This window comes from Macrotis lagotis, chromosome 1, assembly GCF_037893015.1.
Source record: "Macrotis lagotis isolate mMagLag1 chromosome 1, bilby.v1.9.chrom.fasta, whole genome shotgun sequence".
In the NCBI taxonomy this organism is placed as follows: domain Eukaryota; kingdom Metazoa; phylum Chordata; class Mammalia; order Peramelemorphia; family Peramelidae; genus Macrotis; species Macrotis lagotis.
Window position 1 is genome coordinate 23,434,514 of NC_133658.1, and position 14,494 is coordinate 23,449,007.

Sequence of the window (14,494 nt, forward strand, 5' to 3'; positions counted from 1 at the left end):
GGGGCACCCGCACCACACGCGGGGCATCCCGCACCTCACGGGGCACCCGCACCCCACGGGGCATCCGCACCCCACCGGGCACCCGCACCCCACGGGGCACCCGCACCCCACGGGGCATCCGCACCCCGCGGGGCATCCCGCACCCCACGGGGCACCCGCACCCCACGGGGCATCCGCACCCCACGGGGCATCCCCACCCCACCGGGCACCCGCACCACACAGGGCAGCTGCACCCCACGGGGCATCCGCACCCCACGGGGCACCCGCACCACACGGGGCACCCGCACCCCACCGGGCACCCGCACCCCGCGGGGCACCCGCACCCCGCCGGGCACCCGCACCCCGCGGGGCACCCGCACCCCCCGGGCACCCGCACCACACGGGGCATCCGCACCCCACGGGGCATTCGCACCACACGGGGCACCCGCACCACACAGGGCAGCTGCACCCCACCGGGCACCCGCACCCCACGGGGCATCCGCACCACATGGGGCACCTGCACCACACCGGGCACCCGCACCCCGCGGGGCACCCGCACCCCCTGCCCACAGCACCCACAGGCGTGGAGGCACCAAGGGAGGCTGGCGAGGGACTCTCCTCCCTCCACAAGTACTCCTTCTAGATGCTGCCGGACAACAAAAGCCATGTGCACTTGCATCAGGATCCACCTTCTCAGTTCTATTTCCCTTATTGCCTCCCTCAAAGACCACCTAGAACTCTGTTTATGGCTGCAGCAGCAGTTGGGGGGGTCAATAGAGGGATGCATTTGAGGTTAAATAGTCCTGGCTTCAAATTTAGACTCAGAAGATGGATTTGGGCTCAGAGGACCTGGGTGCTAGACTCAACACAGTCCTTTTCGTGGCCTCTTGGGGCCTCAGTCTCTTCATCTATAAAATGAAGGGGTTCTTGGTTGATGACCCATTAGTTGGAAACTCTTACTTATATCAAAGTATTAAAAATCACTTAGTTTGGATCTCCTAGTTTAAAACAAAAGAAGTAAAAACCATTTGTTTCAAATATTAACCAATAGGATATCAAGAAAATGCGTCTGCTCCTAATACCAGTAACCTCAAGTGAGTCGATCCGATCCCCTGGCCCAGCAATGCAGGGTTAGGAATCCGGCCCCCAGCTGGGGATCCCAGCAAGAGTAACTTGCCCATTAGCATAAGACTACTCCATTTTATCATAGTTCAAAAATTGAAGGGGACCCCAGAGACTATCAAGGCTCATTGAGTGGGGCCCCATAGTGTAAAGAGCTTTGGGTCTGGAGTCAGGAAGACTCCTTTTCCTGAGTTTAAATCTGGCCTCATTGACTACCTGTGTGACCCTAGGCAAGTTATTTAACCCTGTTTGCCTCATTTTTCTATTTTGTAAAATGAGATGGAGAAGGAGATGGCAAGTCATTCCAATATCTCTGCCAAGAAAAATCCCAAATGGTCATGAAAAGTCAAACCAGCCATGACTGACTGACAACAACCCCCCCCCCCCTTTGGATTGTAAACTATCTACATACAATTACAAATGTTCTATACACTCTAAGATGCAGCTTCACTGGCCTACTTGATGTTCATCATTACATTGTTCCATCTCCCATCTCCAGATCTTTGCCTTTGCTGGTCCTCTTCCCTAGAATGCCATCCCTTCTCACCTCTACCTCTTAAAGTTCCTGAGTTCCTTCAAGACAGCTCAAAATAAAAACATTAAAAAATAAGAAGACTCAGCTCAAATGCTACCTTCTGCAGGCCTTCCTCAGTCTCCCCCAGGTATTTCTCCAAGACAGCTTTCCATTTTCTCTGTATGTATCTTGTATCTAATTGTCCATGGACATTTCATCTGGTGCTTCACCTCTGGGGTGCTTCATCAGTGCAGAGGCTTACCCAAATCTGACACTGGCAGCTGGGAGGGAGAACGTCAAACCTCCCAAACCCCAAGCAGGATCACTTTCACCAGCCCATTTTTCTGTCCTCTTCTCCCACCTCCTTTTCCCAATGTATTTTTTTTTTTGCCAGGCAATGGGGTTAAGTGGCTTGCCCAAGGCCACACAGCTAGGTCATTATTAAGTGTCTGAAGTCGCATTTGAACTCAGGTCCCCCTGACTCCAGCCGGTGCTCCATCCACTGCACTATCTAGCTGCCCCCCAGTGTATTTAAAAAAAAACCTCCCTAAAATGAGACACACATTTGTGGGCACAGTCAATGGTGGGAAGTTGTTTTGCTTGACTATGGTGATTTGGAGGCAATTTTGTGTCAAAGTGGATAGAATAGGGGAACTTACAGGCAGGAAAGCCACATTTAAATCCTGTTTCAGTTTTGGTGGAACACTGGGCAAATCATTTAACTCTCTAAAATGGGTGTTGTACTAATAGTAATAATGATACCTAACTTACAGGGCAATTGTGAAGATCAGATGAGATAGTAGATGTAAAACCTCTTACAAGCCTTAAGAAGTTAGACGTATGCTATTATTATTTTTGTTGGAAGGTTATAGGAAGAAAAAATAAATACTTGATCACTGAAAATAATTAATAATTTTTTAAAAACCTCCCATGACTGTGTGTGTACGTTTATTGTGAATCCCCAAACTGTAAACCTTAAAAAATATAGTGTAAAAATAAAATGACAAAAAAATACAGATTGGACATGAAGTTTTATTGTCTGGGATTTACCATTAACCTATAGGTGGGGGCCATTCTGGGTATGACCACACTGAGCTGAGGGAGATCAGGATACTTATACAGCAGTAAGGGCTGAGGAACCAGAATGATGATGCTGATGTTTGTCCTTTGTTCTCAAAGAAGATCCCAACATCAGCAAGGTGATGCCATGATAAACGTGTGAATTGGATTTGAGTGAGGAGGGGCTGTGCTATGTCACCAGTCTCATTTTCTCCTCCAGAGTCATCTGGGTCCAGTGGCCAGATATGGAGCAGGACGACTGGAGATGGCCCTGGGTGAGAGGCAATCAGGGTGAAATGACTTGCCTAGGGTCACACAGCTAGTAAGAATCAAATGTCTGAGACTGGATTTGAACTCCCATCCTCCTGACTCCAGGGTCATTGCACTATCCATTGGACCACCAAACTGCAGCTAGGTCATCCAGGACACAGAAAAGGGGAAGAGCTCTTGCTATTCTCAAGAAGCCCCCCTCTACCCCCAAAGTATAATCACTGATAGTATTGAAACAAAACAACAAAAAAGGCAACTGTCCCTCACAGTACTTAATAACTTGCTTGCTTTTTTTTTAGGTTTTTGCAAGGCAAATGGGGTTAAGTGGCTTGCCCAAGGCCACACAGCTAGGTAATTATTAAGTGTCTGAGACCGAATTTGAATCCAGGTACTCCTGACTCCAAGGCCGGTGCTTCATCCATTACGCCTCCTAGCCACCCCCCCCATAGCTTGCTTTTTTTGAGCTGGTTTTTCATTAAAAGAGTGGGTCAGGTGTTTCAATTTGAATAAGTTAGTAGCAATGTTGTCTCCTCCATTTGAGCTGACTTCCGTGGTGGGTTCAAGCGTCTCCATTGATAAAACTGTAGTCAGTGTTTATACTGTTCTGATTGTGCTTCCTTTTCTCCCATTTCACTTCATAAAAGCTGCCTAGGTATCTTTTGATGACCTGTAATCCCCATTAATGGTCACTGGGTGACTCAAGCATCCCAGAAGGGGAAAATTCACATTGCTATGTGGAGGTCTTAACATATCTGATAAGGGTTGTATGGGGTTTGGGAGGAGCCATCCCTCCTGCCATGTCCTCCTGGGCATCCCTCCTAGGAGATGTGCCTGATGTCCATTCCCATCCTAAGTTGAAGGTCACCCCCTTCCTTGATGGAAAGGTAGCTTTTCAGATCCTACCTTCTGACAGTGGAATGTGTAAGGACCCAGTTGCAAGACTCTATCATGACAGTCTAGCTCTCAAGGTCTCTGCCATGTACACCTCTATAATTGACGGGGTTGGATGTAGAGGATTCTTTGGGAAAGAATTTCACAGATTCAGACTGTCTGTCGGTGAAGGAAGCTTTAATGCAGGAAAGTGGGGAAGAGTAGGTTAGGTAAGAGCAGTAGCCCAGGGGGTCGGAGGCAGGCTGGACACTGAAACAAAGTGGGCTTGACTGGGAGAGTCACTAGTCCTGAGGGATTGGGGTAGGGTCCTCAAATAAGGTGGGGTAAGCAAAAACGTTTTTAACAGGTGTGAGGATGTGGTAAGGGGGCAACTGGACTCAAGACTCCAAAGGGGGTCTCTGACAGGATGGACACATATTTGTTACAGGATGCATAGGGCTTGGAAATAAGCTTTTCAAAACATGTTTTTCTAGATTTAAGTATTGGCGTTCAATGAATTCAGAGTAGAGAAGATTGGAATCCCAAAGTCAGAATAGAATGGGATGGGAGTCTCATCATAATCAGCACGCTAAGAGAAATATTAACAAACATACATTAATTTAATTCAGTTTTGCTCTTTTTTTTTTTTTTTTTTTTTTTAGTTTTTGCAAGGCAATGGAGTTAAGTGGCTTGCCCAAGGCCACACAGCTAGGTAATTATTAAGCATCTGAGGCCACATTTGAACTCGGGTACTACTGACTCCAAGGCTGGTGCTCTATCCACTGCACCACCTAGCCACCCCTAGTTTTGCTCTTTCTTGAGGTAAAACTCTGGAGATTAATGTTTGTCTCTTTTTAGAACAAACTCTGAAGGTTAACACATATTTAATTTAATTATTAGTTTTAAGTCCAAACTCACAGAGGTATGTATATTTTGCAGATGGATAATTTCTTACTGTCAATAATTCTTTAGGATCTGAATCCAGTTGTGAGATCACTAGATCAAAGATAATAAATTGTTTTGTGACGTTTATTACTAAAAATCCAAGTTTCCTAGAGGTGGTTGGACAAGTGAACCACTGTGGTAATAGTGAATTAGTGCCAGTGTTAAGAAATGTTCGAATGAGTTCTTCCACTAAAAGAAGAGAGAATGATCTGGGTCCTTGCTAAGGAATCTGGGGCTTGGAGTTTTGTCACTTTTCCTAGCTCAAGAAGAGGATGGATGGAAATATTCAGATTTAGACATTGGGGAATTACAGTCACCCTGGAGATTTTAGGAAGTAAATACCTGTAAGTGGGAGAGAAGCATGGGACAGTGGGTGGCAGAGGCAGAGAAAGATGGCCCCAGCCCATCAGAGTCCCCATCACCATATTGAGGACTTTTCTCCCTTGGACACAGTCAATGGCAGAGAGGGACCAACTTTTCAGGGGAAGGGCAAGGATACCTCCTTTTCCTTTCTAATCTCTCTTCCCCCTCCCCTTTCTATCTGAAATATTTAAATTCAAAGGTCCTTTATTCTTTTTTTGGGGGGGGGGGCTTTGGGGTTAAGTGACTTGCCTAGAGTCACACAGCTTACTGTCTGAGGTCAAATTTGAACTCCTCCTGTCTCCAGGGCTGGTGCTCTATCCATTGTACCACCCAAGTGCACCCCTCTCACTATCCCCCAACCTTGTTCTTTTTAAAACTGTTCCTCATTGAAATTTGGCTTTCTCTAGTTTGGGGGCCTCTTCACTTTCAGTGTATTGAGGACCCCTTGTGCCTATGATCCTGTTTCAGAATAATTTAAATGTGTTTAAATTTAATATGTGTAATTTAAATGTTTGTAATTTAAGTGTTTAAATGTATAAAATGAAATGCTAAAGATTATAAAGAAAACTAATTTTACTCAAATACCATGGTCAAGATATATTTTTTTAAGTATATGAACTCTCAGTAAAGAATCTCTCCCTGGCTCTAGATAAAACATAAGATCCCTTTTTATTGTTTTCAGTTTATGTAATTACAATAATATGGTGAAAGCAAATAACTCTGAAAGACTTTGGAACTTTGATGAACATAATGACCAAGCTTTACTCCAGAGGACCTCCTCTTAGAGAAGGAAAGGTCTCAGAGGTAGAGGGAGGCATATTTTTGGCATGGCCACTGTGGACATTTGTTTTGATTACTATTCATGTTTTTAACAGGGGTTTTGTTTTTATTTCATTCTCAATGTGATTGGGGTGGGAGGGAGAGAATATGGCTTTTTTGTTGCTATTTAAATCTTGTGACTGACTACTTGGAATCAATTATCTGAGATGTATCTTTCCCAGATAGAGCCTCCTGAAGAGCTGCTGTTTGATTTTATAATTATAGTTCTATAGCCATCCCACATACAGAACCTTAAACTGAATCTGTGGTTTCTCTTCTGACACTAGATTAATGAGTTTATTGCTGCAAATGGGTGTGTGTGGCTAGTGATAAAAATTACTCAGGGATTTGTTCATAAGAATTGCTGGCAATCATACTTACCACTATGCAGGGACGTATGAATAACCAGTTTATTATAACCTCAGAGCACAGTTCCAGGCTACACCAATGGACCTGAAGAAACTTTTCAGCAGACTTTTGAAGGGTTCACTTCCAAACCAGGGTATATACAATTGGAATTTTAGAAAGGGCAAAGGAGAGTAGTTTTGCCTCCAGCCAGTAGAATGATACTGTAATGATATTGGCCTGGTCCAGGCTGATGCCATTCTACCCTTTTTCCCTAGAACAGCTGTTTAGACATTGAATGGGTCACCCCAGAGATGGTCCATTTCCCCTCCTTGGAGTTCTTCAGCAGAGACTGAATGACGAAGTGATGGATGTGTTATAATGGATAGGAACTGGAAGAAATGAGAAGGGAAGACCAACTAGTCCATGGAGATTGTTGTGGTTTGTTCCATTGCTTGATCAACATTCAATGATTCTCTTTTTGCTAATTTGGGTTAAGGTGATACCTCAGGCTTATTTTAATTTGCGACTCCAGAGACATTAAGAGGGAGAATTTTATAGAGATAATTATTAAAGAGAAAGGAGAATTCAAACCCAGGCCCACTGTCCACAAGCCCACCCTATCATGCATGTAACCTCTCTCTCTGATTGAAGTCCTTCCTTATCAGCAAACATTGGCTCCAGTAGGAGCCTTTTATGCAACTTAATTACTCTGACTCTGGTTCTCCAATCAACTTTATGATTGGGGGAGCCTAGAGAGGGGGTGATTTTGTTTGCTTGTATTTGCTACAAAGGTCTGGCTCAAATATCTTTGAGACTAGAAGAGGAAAAGCAAGGGTCCTCCCAAGGGAGGACGTCAACAAGTTGAATTGGAGGGAGCCTGGTTGAAGGTTACTGCTGGACTCTAAAGTTGGGGGTCTGGGTGTGTATGGGGGGGATGATGAAGGAGGTGATGAGGATGCAGACTGGTCCGGCAGCAGAGATGATGCTTCCTAGCTCTCTCTCTCTCTCTCTCTCTCTCTCTCTCTCTCTCGGTTTTCTCAGCATGGAAAGGAGGGAGCTAAGGGAGGGGCCTCCCATTCCATCTTTTTAGGAATGGAGAATGGAGCTGTTTCAGCTGGGTCAAGGATGCTGGGCTGTCCCCAGATGGGGAAGACCTCAGTAGAAGCTTGGATCTGATTGGGGTGGAGGGGGTCTGCAGCCAGGGCCCTTGGGCCGCAGCCTCATTAGTCTAGGCTGGAATGAATGGCTGGCACCAGCCAGTCTGCCCCAAAGCCTCCATAGGCTGGGGGAGGAGAAGGAGAAGAAGAAAGAAAGGGGGGAGTAGGAACCAACTCCTGCTATCCTCCAAACTTGTCCTGAAGGATGCAGATGCTCAGGAGTGCCAGAACAGTACCGAACAATACCGGTGAGTATGTGTGAGTGTGTATGTGTATGTGTGAATGAGTGTATCTACAAATCTGATTGTGTAGAAGGGGTGTGTGCACTGGTTTCTGTAGGTGTGGAAGCAGCTTGTAAGTATGTGTTTTCTGTATAGTAGCATGTAGACATGTAAGTCCATGGGCTGCACAGCATATTCTTGATTTATTCCACAAATATTTCACCAAGGGCATCTGCAGAGGTGAATAGTAGTGAAGGGGACCATTGGTATTTCCCTGAAGCTTGGGACCTTTTCCCCTCCTCAGAAAGTAGAAAAAAGAAATATTCTGCTCCCTTGTTGCTACCACAGGTGGTTCTCATATTCTGGGAAAGGTGAAGGAAAGGACTATGGATGCAGAGAGAAGTGGCTTTGATGAGCTGGAACCCCCAGAACCCTATATCAGATTATTCGTTGTCATGGGGAAGAGGGATGAAAGGAGGGAAGGTAGAAAAATGTGGAACTCAAAATCTTGCAAAAGGATGAATGCTGAAAACCATCTTTGTATGTAATTGGAAAAAAATAAAATAATATTCAAAATATAGTTGTGTGTATATATATATAAATGGGTGTGCATATAGAATATACACACATAAATGTGTATGTGAGTGTATACAATTTTCTTATAATTATTATTTAAAGGATAAGCATAGCAAAGTGGATAAACACCTCAAAGTTAGGATGACCTGAGTTCAAGTCCTTCTTCTGGCATGTTCTGTCTATATAACCTTGGAAAAAAGTCATGGTCCAGGAAATTCTCCAAGGCAATAGATTAATTATAATCTGTAAAGGGAATCTCTTCTGGAGTGACCCGTACTGATAAAATCATAGATCCAGACCACTAAAAATATTACCTATAGATTTCAATAAGTATTATTCAGTTGAAATGGGTAGCTAGATGGCATGGTGGATAGAGCATTGGCCTTTGAGTCAGGAGGATGGGAGTTCAAATCCCCTCTGACATTTGCCACTTACTGTGTGACCTTGGGCCAGGCACTTCACCCTGATTGCCTCACATCCAGGACCATCTCCAGTCTCCCTGATCCATATCTGGCCACCGGACCCAGATGGCTCTGGAGGAGAAATCGACTTAGCACAGTCCCCCCTCCCCACCCCTGTTACTTAAATCCAAATCATGTGCTTGTCATAGTAGCACTTCCCCTGAATTCATGGTCTTTTGTGAAAATGAAGGACAAAACATCATCATCATTTAATTGAAATGGTATAGACTATGGAGTGCTGGGCTAAGGTCCTTGGGAAGTCTTGGGTTCAAATCTCACTTTGGATACTTACTAGTTGTAAGACCAAAGGCTGAGACTTTTGTCTTGAGTTGTAGCTGAGATCAGTACCTGAGAAGGAAATCACAGACTGTGACCCATTATTATCAATTTAATTTACTTTACAATAAAAAAATCAATTCTATATTCGAGCAGCAATAGTGTTGGATAATCACAGACTTAGGGTGGTCTTAGGGTTGTGCAGGTTTGTTTTCAAATCATTGTCATATCTATGAGTGTGATCTTCTGGCCCCCCTTGTGCCCCTTTGCCCCCTATTCCTGGCTTCAACTAAACCCTTGGCTTTTCTGTTCCATTGTTTTGATGTCCCCATGTCTACTGTTACTAGGGTTCTTGGAATTGTGTAGACAAGCCACAAAGGCCTTTGGATAGAGGGAGTCTCCTTTTCTTTTTTGTTCTTTCCTTGGTTCATAGTTCCAAGAATGAGATTATTGGTCCAAAGGGCAGGTGGATTTTATGATTTTTTTTGGACTGACTGTTTCCAGAATGGCAGTTACACCAGCTTGTGTTGATCCTTCAGAATAGTGAGAGTATCTACCTCCCCACAGCCCCACCAGCTATGGGTTTAAACATTTAGATTTGAGATGCTATGTCAAGATTGTTTTAATTTATTTGTGTTAAATGCTCCTAATCAAGTCTTCTTCTGAGGCATCAAGATCTTTGGTTCCTTTGAGCAATGGACTGTGAACCTGCCATCAAAGTACCTCCTTAACTGATAAGAGATTTTTTTTTTTTTAAGATTTCTAAGGCAATGGGGTTAAATGTCTAGGTAATTATTAAGTGTCTGAGGTCGGATTTGAACTCAGGTAGTCCTGACTCCAAGGCCAGTACTCTATCCACTGTGCCACCTAACTGCCCCCTGATAAGAGATTCTTCAATGGAATCTTAGTATTGATTTTTTTTAAATGCACCCACCCAAGAAGATGCCCTCTTAAGGCAGTCTGGATAGCACAAAGGTAATAGTGATGCCACAAAGGGGATACAAGATTATTTACAAGGAACTGTTTGGTATTTAACTTATGAATTCTCATAAGTATGTTCTGGGAGACAATTGTTCAATTAGCAAACAACCTTGTTTTTCTGTTTTAAAAAAGCTATTGATTTATATATTTTACATCAATTAAATGTTCTCCATATCACTTCCCTTCACCACTACCATAAAGTCATCTCACATGCCAAAGACTGTTTTAAAGAAGATGAGAAAAAAGTTACACTGATTAGTACATTGACTAATTCTGACATTGAATGCAATATCCTACACCTGTGAACCCCCACCTCTGCATAGGTGTGGCTAGAAATCAAACAAAAATTTCTGAGGCAATTACTGTGTTCTCTGTGCTAAGTTTACAAAGACAAAATCAGGATCAGGATCAGATCACATATGCTATAGAAATAGGGTGACAGAGCATGTAAAATGAATACAGCATTCTTGGGGAGTGAGGGCATTAGCAACTTTGTGAATATGGCAAGTCTTGATTCAGTAGATGAATAGATGGTAGAATCTGAAATGTTAGAGGCAGGGGTCAAGGGCAAGGGTGCGAAGGGTCTGGCTGTCATGTTCTGGCTGGGGCAGTAAATGTGATCTGCTGATGGTCTCTTTTTTTTTTTAGATTTTTTCAAGGCAATGGGGTTAAGTGGCACAGCTAGGTAATTATTAAGTGTCTGAAGTTGGATTTGAACCCAGGTACTCCTGACTCCAAGGCCCATGCTCTATTCACTGCATCACCTAGCCGCCCCTTGTCTCTTCCTCTTGCTATGCCTCATGGAAGGATTCTTGGAAGAAACCATGGGGCAGCAGAGAGGGAAAAGATGCTGCCAAATGTGAGGCAATCACCTGGACTGATTCCTTCCATGGGCTTTGGGGGCTGTCCCAACCCCTTTTTTTTTCCTTTTCCCCATTTTAGTTAATAAATCTGATTTTGATTGGGTATGAGGATAGGCAGCTTAGAAATCAGCCCTTTCTGTCCCAAGAGTCCCAAAGTCCTTGTGATTGTGGGACATGCAGTTTGGGGACAAGACTAGAGAAGGGAGGGCTCGCTCCCCCTCCCATGACCCCCCTCCCCCTCAAAGATTCCCTCTCTGCTAACTTTCCCTTTCCTGACACCAACTACAGAGGAAGTTGGGAAATCTGGCTCCAAAGAATTACAAATCCTTCCATTCCAGGCAGTAGGAAGCCTGGAAGAGTTTGGTGTCTATTATCCAGTGATCTGATAAGGTGATTTGTGGGGAAGTCAGGTTCCCATCTTCGAGATCTTTCATTGATATCTTGAGAAGGGAGTGTTAAATCCAAAGAAATGAGTGGAATTTCAGGCACCATGATATGGGAGAGATTTGGGGCAGAAGGTTCCTTCTGGGGCCTTTCACACCCCATCAGCACCTCTCTCTCTAGCATAGTTCTATTCCCCAGATGATTTACTGGTGTGTGAGTGGGGGGCCATAGAGTCATCTCAGTGACTCACGTGGCCTGGTCCCACGTGGCCATGCATTCATGGTTCAGCAGCCTGGTGAAGCCTGAGCAGAGTGGACAGGAGATCCTTCCGTGGGACAGGCAGGGAGATAGTATCAACCACGGCTGACCGAGCGTTGACCTGAGGCCCATCACAGAGCCAATTAGCACCCACTGAAATAGCGGGCAGCTCCTAACGGCTTTTGGGGGGGGCACCTCGGGCATTGGGCATGTCAGCCTGAGTTAGTGCCAGCAAGGATGAGTGGAGCGACCTCAGGACCAGGGTGCTGATGGGAGGGAGGAAGGAAGAAAGGGAGGGAGGGAGGAAAGAAGAGGGAGGCAGTCTGGAGGCTCAGGTTGGAGACTGGAAGGAAACGGAGCATCTGTGAAGCATGCCATAATGTTTCACCACAGCGGACCAGGGTGTTGGGCACCATTTCCCTGCCTCTAGTTTGCCCCATGGTGCTTGTCAGAAACCTGAGGGAAGAGCCTGGTTAAACTTCTGTCCTTAGGAAAAGTCCTGTCAATAGGGCGATCCTCTGGAATCCTGAACCAATTCAGTTTTGAGCAAAGTTTTAATCACAGTAAGCACCTGGTGCAGGAATAGAACATTGGACCTGCAGTCAGGAAGAAGTGGGTTCAAATCTGACCTCCGACACTAGCTGCATGACCCTGGACGAGTCATGTCACCCTGTTTGCCTCAGTGTCCTCATCTTTAAAATGAGCCAAAGGAGGAAATAGTAAACCATTCCAGTATCTTTGCCAAGAAAACCTCAAATGGGGTCATGAAGAGCTGGGCAGAACAGTCCTGCTAAGATCTGAGGATCTAAATACCAACAAGCAAAAGTCCCCTGCCCTCAAGGAATTTACATTCTTATGGAGGAAGACAAAACAGAAGACTTTTAAGGAAAATCTAGGCTAATTTTGAACAGTTCCCACCATGCTCTGGTAAAGTGAATTTTCATAAAACTGTGTTAAGAAAACTGTAAGTTCTGTGTGTGTGTGTGTGTGTGTGTGTGTGTGTGTGTGTGTGTGTGAATTATGTCATTCTGTATGTGGGTATGATCACAAGCTTCTCTGCCTCCAGTTGGAGCTTGAGGAGGATGCCGTGTGGTTATTTATCTGGGATTGCTTGGGGGATACCAGAGAGGTGCCCAAACCCCAGATGGGACCCTCTGCTCTGGCCTGGTCACCTACGACAGAGACAACATTGCTTTGGAAAGGTGTTCTCTTGGGAAAAGCAGAGGCCCACAACCATATAACAGTGATTAAATGCTTTCCAAGTTTTAATGATTGGAAGAAACTTGAAATTGTTGAGATGTGTAGATATGTTTGTGTGGATGTGGGAATGTGCTTGCTCAGTGGGGTGAGGCAGGGAGGAGAAATGGCTCTGGATGGCCACATGTGACCACCTCACCCTAATATACCTAGTAGGAACCCTGCTGGAATGTGAGACAGCAGACTGGAGTTTGGACTCTCCCATTGCCACCTACCAGTAGCAGATGTTGGGTGGGTCCCCTTTGGGGGCCTCAACTTGACTGGAAGAGGAGGGTGTTAAGTGATGACCTCCAAGTGTCCCTGCCTCCGGTTCCTTTCCAAGTCGATTTTATCAGTTTTCCTAAAGTCAGCATTCTTTTTTCTAAAAACTGTTTATATGTAAAAGGGGCCACACCTATACCCCAAAGGCCAGCCAGGGTGGGTCAGTCTCACATACTGAGAGCTGCAACTCTCTTAAATCCATACTTGTGGACATACAAGAATATAAGGTCTTGTCCTATAGGAATTTCCTTTTTTGTGTATCTTCCCAAAGAGGGATTTAAATGTTCAAATGTGGATGCATAGAGGATAGATGGATGGATGCCTTCCTATCTGCCACAAATATGGGAAAGACAACTCTGAGGCCCAAAGTTTATGGAAGGTGAGAACAGACTAAGATTTTTGACCTTTTCTATCACCCTACAGTTTGAGGAGGATGCCCCAAAGGGGTGGAAGCCATCTTTTCAGAAGATGAAGGGTAGGACCCAGTGCTTTTGGCTGACAAGAGAGGGTAAAGTCCCTTCTGGGTCACTGAGGAAGATTCTGAGGGTCTAGTTAGTCAAGAAACAATCAAAGTGGTTATTATGAGGCTGGCATTTTGCTAAGACTTGGATTATAAAGGATCATGGTTCCTTCTCTGCCCTCAAAGAGCTTAGAGTCAGGATTTTATGATTTTATCCATTACTCTTTAGATAGTGGTATGTGTGATGCATACATGACACAGACAATCTTTTTTCCTGAGGCTTCTTCCAAATATGACTTTCCCAAACTGACCCTCAAAGCCCTGTCATAAAAGGGGCTGTGGAGAGTGGGGAGCAAATAAAAGGAGAGAGTGGGGAGAAAACCTCTTGGGTTCATTTGTTTACTTCTTTTTGATTGACCAAGAAAGTCAGAGGGTGAAGTTTTGCTTTGTTTAGCTGGCAAAGATGGGGTCTAGATCCCAAAAGTAGGCTCACAGTTTGGCCTTGGCCTGACTCTTGTGTTTGCTACTAGAAGAGTGTCCTTTCCTGCCCCTGCTTCCAACCTCCTTAGCTCTGATGAGCAGAAAGGTTGGTAGGATGTCACAGATCAAAGATTTAGAGTTTGGAAGAGATCTTTGAGAAGTCCCAACACCTCATTTCCAACAAAGAAGGAGACAGAAGCCAAGAAAAAGTTTAGTGACTTACTCAAGGACATACAACTAATGTATGTCTGATTTGAACCCAGTTCTTCATGATTCTATGACTTACTCATTTTATGAGGCTGGGCATGTATAGGGAATGGAGTAGAGTGAGAGAGGGCATTTTGAGGAGAGAGACTGGGGACCTGTAAAGGGAGGAGAATTGATAAGTTATCAGGAACCAGAGTTGGGGCTCAACTTCTTCATGATGGTCCATGGAAATATCTATATCTGTCAGACTGATCAGGAAATCGGGTGTGGGCTGACCTGGATATGGTGGCAGGGAAGGAAGATCCTGAAGAGATTTACACATGGATTTTTCTAGTTCCAGTCACACCCAGGAGAGAAAAACAG